Source organism: Panthera tigris, chromosome C2 (genome assembly GCF_018350195.1).
Source record: "Panthera tigris isolate Pti1 chromosome C2, P.tigris_Pti1_mat1.1, whole genome shotgun sequence".
Taxonomy (NCBI): Eukaryota; Metazoa; Chordata; class Mammalia; order Carnivora; family Felidae; genus Panthera; species Panthera tigris.
This window is the reverse complement of record NC_056668.1, coordinates 19,508,170-19,522,129: the sequence shown is the minus strand read 5'-3', so window position 1 is coordinate 19,522,129 and position 13,960 is coordinate 19,508,170. Positions and strand designations below refer to the sequence as shown.

General features: G+C 37.0%; 1 long non-coding RNA gene across 1 annotated transcript; it reads right to left on the bottom strand.

Annotated features, from left to right (window-relative positions):
- Positions 1 to 3,434: 3,434 nt before the first annotated feature.
- Positions 3,435 to 13,367, bottom strand: LOC122230715. Its single transcript, XR_006207764.1, has 3 exons — positions 13,240 to 13,367; positions 6,179 to 6,418; positions 3,435 to 3,491 (listed from the first exon to the last, which is right to left on the bottom strand). It is a non-coding gene; the product is annotated as an uncharacterized LOC122230715 (long non-coding RNA).
- Between the last annotated feature and the right edge of the window lie 593 nt (positions 13,368 to 13,960).

Sequence of the window (13,960 nt, the reverse complement as noted above, 5' to 3'; positions counted from 1 at the left end):
CGCAAAGCCTGCTTGGGATCATCTATCTCCCTCTCTCTCTGCTCCTCCCCCTCTCACGTTCTCTCTCACAAAAATAAAACATGTTTAAAAAAATGATTGGATTTGATTATCACAGAATTTCGGAAGAAATCAACCCTCAACTTGCCGCTAGGTTATTCTTAGTTGTTACATTCATCATAAAGAATATAACAAAAACTTAAATAACAGGCAGAATTCTAAGATGGCAGCCAAGATTTCTGCTCCCTGGTGTATATGCCCTGTCTAGTCCCTCCCGGGAGTGAGATGGACTTGTGAATATAATGTAAGTGTCTGGCCACAAGTGTCACCCATAGGCTGTTTGCAACATGGATGTGCACTTTTTTCCAGACCATAAAAAGACACCCTGAGAATACAGATAATCCATGCTTGTGCTTCTGACTCACAGAATCCTTGAGGTAATACATTTATATTGTTTAAAGCTGCTAAATTTGTGACAACTTGTTATGTAGCAGTAGAAAATTAATACACCTGATTCTAAAAATTATATTTAATAAGATTATTTTCTTCAAAATTAAACCAAAGCCATTGTTTTGTCTTAAATATTTTCGAAGGGTAATACTTTTATCAACATGAATGATATGTTTTCCCAATCAGTTCAAGTGGGCAGAAATTAAAATTCATAACGTAGAACAAGAATTTAAAAGAAGACTAGCATCTTAAAATAAGTATTGTACACTTAAGCAACTTAAAAAAACACGAACAATTTCCAGCCCAGAAATCCACACGTCTCTAGCTAAAATTTAAGTTCATGGGGTTCCTGGGTGGCTCAGTCGGCTAATCTTCCGACTTCGGCTCAGGTCATGATCTCATGGTTCATGGGTTCGAGCTCTTTGTCAGGCTCTGTGCTGACAGCTCAGAGCCGGGAGCCTGCTTTGGATTCTGTGTCTCTCTCTCTTCCCCTTCCCTGCTTGTGCTCTGTCTCTCAAAATACATGAATAAAGGTAAAAAAAAAAAAAAGAAATTTAAGCTCATAAACCATTCCTTCCATAAAATAATTTGAAATCATTTAAGAAGTATTAATACCGTTGTATTGTTTTGATGATATAAAGTTTGGGAATTTATTATATATTCAGCATTGAAATATTATTATTAGGAATCTATGATGTGACTGTCATGTTACCAAGTTCATATTTGTGCGAAAGTAGTTAAATAGATTAGCACTTCCCCCTGTTTGATGAGCATTTAGGATTTATTCATGGTGTGTTTCTTATAAAAAGCTATGATTAAAAAAAAATTAAAGACATCCAAGGCTACATTAGTATCTATTTGTTTAAGGTGTAGGGAAAATACAGTGCAGTTGGCTAGATATATTATATATATAATATATATAAAATACCTTAAATTTGTTCTTTTTCAAGGTGTAATTGACTTAAATTATTATTAATGTATATCTCAGCATCAACTATCTTTAAGTATGTTTCTGTTGAAGATTTTTTTTAATTTTTTAATGTTTATTTATTTATTTATTTATTTGAGAGAAGGAAAGAGAGAGACAGAGCACAAGCAGGGGAGGGGCAGAGAGAAAGGGAGACACAGAATCCGAAGCAGGCTCCAGGCTCTGCGCTGTCAGCACAGAGCCTGAGGTGGAGTTTGAACCCATGAACCATGAGATCATGACCCGAGTTGAAGTTGGACGCTTAACCGACTGAGCCACCCAGGTGCCCCTAAGTATGTTTCTGTTGTATAAAACTCTAGCAATACATTAAAATTTAAATGGATTTATTGTGTTTTGGTCCAAATACACTCAACAAATTAATGTTGGTCGTAAGAGCTATAGCCACACCATGAATACTTTGCAAAGAAAAGGGGAAGGAAAGACATTCTCATAGGCAGGTAGTGTTCATAAATAGAATGGTTAGTAAAAGATATTGATTGCTTAGCCATCTATGAAAAGAAAGGGTTGTAATATCAGAATTAAAGAAAGAAAACTAAGCTGAGAATTTGGGTTTGGGTTGGCGGAGGGGATTGTTTGCTAGACATTACAATAACAGGAAAGAAAAGAATGATGGCATATAATCTTTCTTTCTTTCTTTCTTTCTTTCTTTCTTTCTTTCTTTCTTTCTCTCAAGAAAAGAGTCAAAAGATTAAAGACGTAAAACGAATCATTAACTGGAAATACCGACTCAATGAGAAATGAGTATTACCTGACAGAGAAATGTTTCCTACCACCTGTGCCTCTTAATTACAGAGACAAAAGTAACACCTCGTTGTGAAACAAACAAAACAAGAGAAAAAACTAAGACATTCAAAGTTAGGGTCATCCCAATCCCAGAAATTTATAATGGAATGGAAGTTCCTTAAAGCATCAGCTAAACACAGGTGGGAAATGTGCTACTAGCAATGTTTTCTCACCTTAAGGATGGAGGAGAATAGTCATTGGAACACAACCTTCTTTAACATCTTTAAGTACATCTTTAGTACATCTAAAGTACATCTTTAAGTACATCTTTAAGTATATCTTTAACTTTCTTATAGGAAAGAGTAAATTAATACTTTAGTGTAAAGAAACATTTCTATTCTGGTCAGTAAATATCACTTGCAAAGATGCAGCAAACCATGTTTGCAGAAAGGGTTGAAAAGCCTTCCATTCATTAGCAACAACTTAAAGCAAAGGCACTAAGTTTTCTTGAACTTCTATAACAAAATACCATAGACTATAGCTTAAACAAAATAAATTTATTTCTCACAGTTCCAGCAGCTGAAAGTCATGGTGCCACTAAGACGGATTTCATTCTGATGCCTCTTCTCTTGGCTTGTAGGCAGTGGCTATCTCACGGTGTGTTCATATGACCTCTTCTTTGTGTAATCTTAGGAAAGGAGAAAGGGGTGAGGGGAGGGAGAGAGGAGGAGAGAGAGAGGGAGAGCTCTCTGATGTCACTTCTTTTAAGGGCACTAACCCCATCATGTGGGTCCCACCTTCATGATCTCATCTATTTACCTCCCAAAGGCCCCATCTCCAAGTACCACTACACTGGGGGTTATAGCTTTGTGAGATCATAGAAATTATATATATATATATATAAAATATATTATATATTATTATATTATATATTATTATTATATTAATAGATGCATGGAAACTTGGCAGGGAAAAAAATCCACAATCACCACTACCATCATCGTCCTTGTCATTGCCATCAAATTAATCCTTTGAACAATCTCAAAAGTTTTCTCAGTGAAGTATGAAGACAGTGATGAAGAACACTGATTTCTAGTTGTCTTGAATTCTGTGCCATCAAATGATCAGCATGAAATGGATTCAATGCTGAAAATTTCAAAACAACATTCCTAAGTGTGTGTATGTGTGTGTGTGTGTGTGTGTGTGTGTGTGTGAATTAGGATGCTCAAGTCAAATGGAAACTCACCCCTAACCCTTTGTAATTTCCTGCTTTGGTGGCTGTGATGATGATAAACATTTATCCTGGCTTCAGGAAATAAACAACTATTCAATCCTAAAAAAAACAAAAACGAAAAAAAATATATATTATATTATATATTATATTATTAATATATTATATATTATTATTATGATATATGTGTATATATATATATATATATATATATATATATATGTTTCTGCCCTCAATTCCTGGCACAGAACTTCTAAAACCCAGATAATTTCCTAAATGACATAAACACTAGAAGCATCTTTTGTTCTATATTTGATCTTTGGCGCCAGTCTTGATGCAGTGTTCGTAAAAACTTTGGAATTTCCCAGGTGATAGGAGTGTCTTCTGTTCTAATGAATGTCTTTTGTCCATTTGAAGTGGTTGCGGTGGTGGTGGTGAGGGGGACAGTCTTGTAGGACTGAGCATTTACCCTGTGGGATGTGATGCTATTTTCAGGTAGATAGTGTCAGAATTGAGTTAAACTGTAGGACACCTAGCTGATGTCACAGAGAATTACTTGGTGTGGAAAAAAAAAAACATACATATTTGGTGACTAGAAGTGTCAGAGGATTCTGGATGAGTAGAAAAGGAGAAACACTCAGAACAACACAGGATTCAACATACAAATTTATGGGAAACAATCATTCAATCCATAACAGGCACTGTCTATAGAAGCTATTAAACTTCTAGAAATATGTTTTCCAAGATTAAGATTGCCATAAAAATATCTATTTTTGGCACTTAAAATTTTAATATCATTATTTTAATCCATTTCATTCTGTCTATCCCATGACTGCTCAGGTCTAGAAAAGAAAGAAGGTGGTAGAAGTGACATCCTAAACGTATCATGAGTGAACTGGATGCAAATTAAACCTGGAAAAACCAATTCTAATTTCAAGGGTATGAATTGAGAGATCCTACCGATGTGCAATGGGAAAAAAAATGGAATCAATACATCTCTCCTGTGGTGAAAGAAAATATCAGTCTGGCCTTAAGTAGGACTTATGTCTTATCCTCAAATCTGTGGACACAAAAACACTTCAGTTCCTTTACGATAGAAACGGTATCAGATCATGAACTATTCACAAAATGGTGGCTAGCTTTAGATGGCAAAACGGTTCCACTTATAGGTAAATGTGTTTTTATTTTTAATAAGAGAGGAGATTATCTCTGTCACAGAGAATACAAATCTGTGTTAGGCTGTCTATGCATCTCCGCATATTCTAGTTGCTCTTTGAAACTTAATAGTTCCCTGCAGGGTCCAGGATAGATTCCCCAGCCTGTGGGATGGGTATAGTGGTGAGCATAGCTGCTGTCTAAGACGACTGCTCTATTTTCAGCCATTGCGTTAACATTTTGACAACAGGAAAGAGTAACAGATAGAAGAAAGAGTGGCCTATCTCTTATTGTTTTACTAAAAGAAAGGGCTTTATTTTTTTTTTTAACATTTGTTTATTTTTGAGACAGAGAGAGACAGAGCATGAACAGGGGAGGGGCAGAGAGAGAGGGAGACACAGAAGCTGAAACAGGCTCCAGGTTCTGAGCTGTCAGCACAGAGCCCGACGTGGGGCTCGAACTCACGGACCGCGAGATCGTGACCTGAGCCGAAGTCGGCCGCTTAACAGACTGAGCCACCCAGGCGCCCCGAAAGTGCTTTATTTTTTAAAACTAAGGTATGTGATATGCAGAAAAGTGTATAGATTCAAGTGCACATTAAGGGATGACTTATGACAAAATAAACATTTAAGCGTAATTATTTTCAAGATTACTAATAAAATATTAATAGTAACCAAGAAGCTTGGTTTATGCCCCCTCCCAAGTGCTAATCTCTATCATTTTATATATATATTTTTACAACTCTGAATGTATTCTAACAGCATAGATTAGTTTTGTCTGTTTTTACACGTTATGTAAGTGGAATGATACAGTATTTTTTAGTATCTGGCTCATTTTAGTCAAAGTAATGTTTGTTAAGATTCATCACAATTTTACACACAGAAGCAGATGTATTATCATGCTTATTAATTTTTTAAACATTTATTCATTTTTGGAAGCGAGAGAGACAGAGTGTGAGCGGGGGAGAGGCAGAGAGAGAGGGAGAGACACAATCAGAAGCAGGCCCCAGGCTCCGACCTGCCAGCACAGAGCCCGATGCAGGGCTCGAAATCATGGACCGCGAGATTATGCCCTGATGCAAAGTCAGATGCTTAAGCGACTGAGCCACCCAGGCGCCCCTATGATGCAATGTTATTAAATTGCACAAATATATTTGTCATTCCAGTGTTACAGAGTTGTTCTACTGCTGATGAATTGGATATCTAATTTTTTTTAATTTGAATAATTACAAATAGTGCCACTGTGAATATTCTTGTACCCACCTTCTGACCATATTTGGGGTCAGAAGGTCGTATTTGGGGAGTAAGAATGAGTATGCATGTGCATGTGAATATATAAATACACGAATGCACACACGTACATCTGTGATATGTGCATATTTACTCCAGTGCTCTCAAAAAAACCCCAATGAGATAGTTGCAGAGAAAGTGAATTCTGACGGGCAAGTGTTGAATTTGTTTTTCCACCTACAGGTTTGGGTAACTCTGCTGAATACAATGAGTGAACCCACAGCTGTCACTTCATTCTATTGATGAAATGCTCTGCAGCCTTGAGGAAATCAGCGTGGACAGCTTCTCAGACAGAACTTGTAAAGGGCAAATGTTTCCAAATGTGCACTTATGGCGAACACCCACCGCACAAAGCAAAGTGTGATCATCCACGTGGATTCTCTGAGGCGTCTGATCCAAATTGTACTTTGGCTTCAGCTTCAGCACGGTGATTTCTGAGTCACGGTTCCCTGTCTGTTACACTTCCATTCTCTGGGAGTCATCGTTCCCAAATCGCCCATACACGTTGGGAGGAACTGATGTGGTTGGAGAAAATGTGGCTATCACGATTTCACCTTTTAGTTCAAAATGGTACAAATGTAAAACCTGTGAGGATTAAAAGAACACAATCAATCCGAAAGAGGTAGTAGGTATTTCATCAAATATTAAAAGGTCAAATAGGGTGACATCCCTACATTAGGGAAATTTATTTAAGAAAATTCAACCTACTGAGAACTCTTCACTTTGAAATGTGATAAAGGTCATAGAATAAATTATTTGAAAGCAATTGCAGAAGTACCACTTGTTTAAAGCCCACTAACATTTTGGAGGTTTTTATGTTTGCTGCGCTCTCTTTTTTACCAAATAGTCCCTCCTCTATATGCAGTATCTCTCTCCCACTGCAATAAAATCACATTTCAAAGATAATCAATAACCTATTTACTGAGTACAACATCCACTCTAATTTCTCAACCACCCCAATCTCTCTGCAGTATTTGAGACTACCTGCTATCACTTTCTTTTTGAAGACCTTACATCCTTGGCTCTTTGATTATCTTTTTAATCTCTGAAATGTATCTCAAGTCTATTTGCTGCAACCTCCCAAACCCCCAGCGTGTATTCTAGGGTCGTGTCACACAAAACTTGTCTTACTGCTTCCCCTTGGTAAATCTGAAACTTTTTCAAAGTTGTTGATTTCTGGGGTGCCTGGGTGGCTCAACGGTTGGGCATCCAACTTCGGCTCAGGTCATGATCTCACGGTTCCTGAGTTTGAGCCCCACGTCGGGCTCTGTGCTGACAGCTCAGAGCCTGGAGCCTGCTTCGGGCTCTGTGTCTCCCTCTCTCTCTACCCCTCCTCCGCTCATGCTCTGTCTCTCTCTGTCTCAAAAATAAATAAACATTAAAAAAAATAAAATAAAAAGTTGTTGATTTCCATGAAATATATTCTTCCACCTTCTCATCCCTATACACTTTTGATGACTTTGTTTACCGGTAAAATCCCTAGGCATTTTCAATCCGGATGATAACTTTTCTTCTCTCGATGACTTACACTCTGAATGTAGGAGAATTTGATCACAGGGTCTCATTCGCAAGGCACAGGAAAGTCCGTGGCAAATAAGAGACGTTCGATTTATGCAGAAGATCAAATAAGGGCTTTAGATTCAAAAGTCCTATATTTAAATTTTAGCTCCCTGATGTATTTGACATTAAACTGATAAATCCTTCTCTGGAAGCCTTACTGCTTCATAGGAAACAGAGCTAATAACAACTTTCTTGTAAGACTGACATGAGATGACGTAAGAAAATCACCAAGGATGATGTCTGGCACTTAGCAGAATTTCTGCAATTGGTTGTAACTGCTGCCACTACTATTATCATTTCTCTGTTCCTCCACCTCTTCTTAAGAGTACTCAGCAGTTGGATAAATGAAAATCTTAAAATTTCCTTTCTTTGTGAAGTTATATCATGAGTCAAGATAATTGCTTTTCTATATAGCGAGCTGCATGGGCATAACGAACTCTATGAAATCCACTTGGAATTTGTTTCTCTTCTGTTAGAGGAGGTCATCAGGAGAATGTCACCACCGATTAACTAGTGAGCGGGATCTGGGCGATCAGACCTCACTGCATCCCTTATCCTTGGAAAGTGTATTCTGCCCACAGGGAACCATTTTCAAATATGTAGCTTTCATAGAGCAACGTGTTGTTGGACCAATCAGGAAGGTCCAAACCCAGGTAAGACCTGTATATAAGCATTTAAGATTCTGGCAGGGGGCTGCAGAGATCTACTTGACTTAAGGCAACAGAAGACAAGCCTCATCTGTAAGTTCCTTTGCTTATTAAACCTGCCCGCTAACAATATGGGGGTGACCTGCCTCTTTCTTCAGTCTCTCCTTGCCTTCTGTTCAGAGGCCAGTTTCAGATTTCACTCGGAAATTCCTGTGCTTGTGAGACAAAACTCCTATGGTGTATTTATATACTTACTGAATACCTTTCAAGTCAGTAATAATGAAACTGTACTAGCTTCTCCACAGATCATATTATATTATATTCTCCCACCATAGCAACATGACGATCCATATACAATTTATATATGTATATATATATATATATATATATATATAATCACTGTGATAAGTAGCAAAAGAATATTGATGCTTGCTTACAGATGTGTCATTCACCTACTTTTTTTTTTCCTTCTCTTCTCCCCTTCCCTTCCTTGGGTGTCTGAGGCATTTCACAGTTTATAAGAAAGCCAATTGAGCCGTTAAAATTCAGGCATATTTTCCAGTTCCTATTCTAGACATTTAGTAAGACCATTAAATTTAGTGTTAAGTTTTTCTTCCCCAGTGACCACTAGCCAGGCAAAAAGAAATCACATACTACAATACCTATTGTTTAACCTCTAGGAAAAGATGGGCACAAATCTTTGATCACAGATATTGGCCGCAACTACCTAAGGAGAAAGATAGAATATTGGAGACTGTATGCTTGTTTTAAGTGTCTAACTGGAGAAACAAAAGGATCGGAGGAGAAGTAGGGTGAGAACAAAAGAATAAGAAGAGATAATTAAATAGGCTTAGGAAAAAAATCATGGCTGTCTCTAACTGAAGGGAGAAAGAGAAGTCAACATATTCAAGAGTCTTTTGCCTTCCGGAAAAACCACACCTTATTTGAATGGAATAACAGTCTTCTGCAATAATTGTGGTCTTTTTCAACATTATCCATCTGTGACACTGCTTCTGCAAACCAACCTGTCAATTTCTCTTATTTCTTTTCATATAAATAAATGCTTTACCCATGGACATCTAAATATGTTAAAGACCCAAATCAAGGCCATGAGGAAATATGAGGATTCTTTAGCAATTAGAATAATTCCCTAAATGATTAACATTAATAAATGCCAAAGTCCAATGCTCTATTTACTCCTTGAAGATTAACTAGCAATATTTTAAATATCAACTTCCAGTACACTAACTCTCAAGTTGTGAGAACCACAAATTTATGAAGAAGTAAATCTTAATAACTTGATGAATAATTAAGGCTTAGTAGTTACCAGCATTTTTATCTACTGGTGAGAGTAAGTGATTTTGCAAGGTTAATGAATTTTAATTTGGATGCCATTATGTTACTCTCTCTGTTCTTGTCTATCTGGTGCACAGAAAATTCAATCTATTAAACTCAGTATGGGGCAAAGCCACAATGACCTGCTGGTAATTGCTGGTTAACAATGTTGCACAATAGTTAGTTCAGGAGAAGGCTCTCTTTGGCTGATCTGGCATGGGATCCTAGTGCATTATCACAAAGGTTACTGAAGAATGCTGATCAGAATTTGAATAACAATTAGTCACTATAGTAATAGAACAGTGAAGTTATGTTTATTCAAGTGGTAGCAGCATGGTTATAGAACCAAGCACAACCCTCATGTCAGGCAAATTAATTAGCTTACGCTTTTCCACAGCCACTTGGCAAAAATTGCAAATCGTTGGAGAATCCAATTATACCACAATAAAGGAGCCCATGCTGATCAGTTTGCTCATATATTATAGAATGCAGTGTCTCCCAAGCCTTTTCCCTTTGTGTATATCCACATGATCTAAGATTGATCCTGGCCAGGATGGAAAAAAAGAGACACTATTGAGACTCATTACAATGAGTTTTATGTATGGCATGTGGAGATGTAGTAAAATACTAACAATTTGTCACCTAGGTGAGGGAGTACAAGGGTGGATTTTACTTTTCTTGCCACTTTTATGTACATCTGAAATTATCTCAAAAGAAATACTGAAAACCATTTAGATCCCAAGGAATAAAAATAAATTCAAGCACTATGTAATAAAATAATATAGTAATGATAATAATAATAACAAATAGTGTAACAACCAAACTGCCATAATAGTTTTATTTTTAATCAAATCAACTAAAAATCAAAGAATAAAGAGGAACATGATGTATATTTACATTTATTATTGACAAAGCAGCTCTCAGTGAATCCAATACTTAATGAAAGCATAGTAATAGAAAAAAAAATAATATATTTAGAATATTTGAAAAACAGGTCTTGAATTAATTTATTAAAAAGGTTAAGAAAACAGATGCCTGTGTGGTTCAATTGGTTAAGCATCTGACTCTTGATCTCAGCTCAGCTCTTGATCTCAGGGTCATGAGTTCAGGCCCCACAATGGGCTCCATGATGGGCATGAAGCCTACTTAGAAAAGAAGAGAGAGGAGAGGACAGGAGAAGAGAAGAGAAGAGAAGAGAAGAGAAGAGAAGAGAAGAGAAGAGAAGAGAAGAGAAGAGAACCTAAGACTCATATTGTGGAAGCATGTACAATCATGTACAGTTAAGGCAGTGCATGACACAGAATACTTTTTCTGTTTTGATATTTCTTATACAGCTGACCAGCACTTAAGGAATGTAGATCAAGCATCTTTCAGGGTAAATCATGAATGTTAGGCATAAAATGTGAGCAACCGAGAAGCTTCTGTCTTTGATGCTGTTCACAGCCTGGATATGGGCTCATATGCCCTACTCCTCCCAGAGGACATGAAAAGCAGCTTGAATGACTTCTGAACGAACACTGGCGCTCTCCTCTGTAATCATTTTCCACATTCAGACCATCTCAGGAAGAGAAGATGAGCAAATTAGATGTTCAGTTAAGAGGAAAGAACAGGGGCTCCTGGGTGGCTTGGTCGGTTAAGTGGGGGACTTGGATCAGGTCATGATCTCACAGTTTGTGGGTTCAAGCCCAGTGTCGGGCTCTGTGCTGACAGCTCAGAGCCGGGAGTCTACTTCAGATTCTGCATCTCCTGCCCCTCCCCTCTCATGCTCTGTCTCCCTCTCTCTTTCAAAAATAAATAAACGTTAAAAAAGTTTTTTTTAAAGAGGAAAGAACAGACAACAGATTCCATTAATGAATTGCGATGAATATTTATAAAAAATCAAATCAGTTATTTTGTTGCAATTTCACTCTACTTTGACAAAAATATGTCACTTTCTTATATTACTATCATTCTTATGAAGATTTTCTCTCACACCCATACACGTACTTATTTGTTGAAAAATACGAGTTTCTTTTATTTCTGCGGTTAAAAAGTCTACATTTTCAAAGTAAATTTCATTAAAAACAAGGACAACACTTAAGTTGCATGATTCTTTTGCCCGTCTAATTTATGAAATGTTTATTAATTAATCTGTCAATTGTGATCACAGATTTTATTAAATTTAGCCCTAATAACCTCCTCTTTATTTCATCTGGGCAGCATCTTAAAACTTTCTCAAAACCCAGCTCAAATCCTAATCCTCCATTAAGATCACAAGAGCATGCTCTCAAAAAGTGACCATTCCAAATAAATGGTATCCAAAATCTATAAAGAACTGATCAAACTCAAAATCCAAAAAATAAATAATCCAGTTAAGAAGTCGGCAGAAGACATGAACAGACACTTCTCTAAAGAAGACATACAAATGACTAATAGACACATGAAAAAAATGCTCAACATCACTCATCATCAGGGAAATACAAATCAAAACCACAATGAGATACCTCCTCACACCTGTCAGAATGGCAAAAATTAAAAATCCAGGAAGTAACAGATGTTGGCAAGGATGCAGAGAAAGGGGAACCATCTTACACTGTCGATGGGAATACAAACTCGTACAGCCACTCTGGAAAACAGTGTGGAGGTTCCTCAGAAAGTTAAAGACAGAACTATCCTATGACCCAGCAATTGCACTACTAGGTATTTATTCAAATGATACAAAAATACTCATTTGAAGGGGCACATGCACCCCAATGTTTATAGCAGCACTATCAACAATGGACAGATTATGGAAAGAGCCTAAATATCCATTGACTGATGAACTGATGAAGATGTAGTGTGTGCATATATATGTATATATAATGGAATATTACTCAGCCATCAAAAGGAATAAAATTATGCCATTTGTGATGATATGGATGGAGGTAAAGTGTATTATGCTAAGCAAAATAAGTCAGTGAGAGAAAGACAAATACTATGCTATTTCACTCATATGTGGAATTTAGGAAACAAACAGATAAACATAGGGGATGGGGAGGAAAAATAAAACAAGATAAAAAGAGAGAAGGAAGTAAATCATAAGAGACTCTTAACTATAGAAAATAAACTGAGAATTGCTGGGGGAGGGGAAGCGGGGATGGGCTAAATGGTGCTTGACATTAAGGAGGGAACTTGTGATGAGCATTCAGTATTTATGTGAGTGATGAGTCACTAATTTCTACTCTTGAAACCAATGCTACACCGTAGGTTAATTAATTTGACTTAAAATGAAATCTCAGAGGGGAAAAAAATAGTAACCATTCCTCTTCTAGAAACAGAATGATTTCTAAAAGTTTGCTTCACAGAACATTCTGATCCTTGAGATGATTTTTCCAATTAATTTTATTTTTAATTAAGTTTGGAAAGTACTGTATATTATATCCCTCTTTTAAAGATTGAAAAGGCAGATTAATTATTAAAAGTTCTCAAATTTCCTGAAGTAATAATCTAAATTGGTTTGATTAAATCCAGGTATCTCTAAACGTATTTGGCAATGGAAGGTTTCCCCCATTGTCTAAGATTTATTAACAACTACCTAAATGGTATTTCACGTATCTCAACTTAAGAAATGCAGTATTATGGAAGGTAGATAACATTGGTTGGTTATTAATTTATACACTTGTCACAATCATGCCATAATGGAGCGCACATGAGATATCATGTTCCACAAAGGCAGTTTTATTCAATCATAAAGCAAGGTTAGCATAATTGCAAGGCAGCTTCAAGATTCCAACAGTGACTCTTCACTACACATTTAACTTGACTTCATTCATGCCACACAAAACAAAGCACAGCACAAAGTCACACAACAAACACGATTCAAGAAGAGGTAAGAAGTTAACAAACCAAGAGAAAAGCCTGTGTTAATGCGCACTGTAGGTGAGGCCTCTGTCCCATCCGGGTCAGCTCTGGGCTCACGCTGCTTATGTCCAGGCAGTGGGGAATCTCTGTTATGTTCAGAGATCAACCGCCCAGAGCCTTCCGCTGCAAGCTGCCTTTTTAATGCAGGCAGGAATGGCAGGGTCAGCATCTGGAGAGTCTGACGGTTTGCTGCAAAAGCCCTCCCTTTATAGAGGAATTTAATCAGTCCTGGGCCTTTGCAGGCTTCTTCTGGCTCTAGTGATTATCGGCTCTCAGTTCCTGCAGGCTCTTTTGGTTTTGCTGATTATCAGTTCTGGGTGCCATCAGCCTGTGCTGGTTTCAGTGATATTTGGTCTCAGCTGCAACGCCCTTGGCTGCCTACGTCGCTGCTTGACCTGAGCGACTCCATCTTGATGTCTACAATACCACTTTATGACATTTTTTTATTACACTGGAATTGGCTGCCTTCTTGTTTAGCTTTTTACACATTTATGACTACCTGAGTATTGTCTTTTTTCTTAAGTTTCCCAAATACCTAGCAAAAAGTCATATAAAACAACCGTAATTGTGGTTGTATGCACGCATATTATGTATATATATATATATATATATATATATGCAAAAAGAAGATACAGCAAAGCTACAAATAAGAAATAATGCCATATGTCACATTCAATCTATTAAAACTATTGAAATATTTCAGACA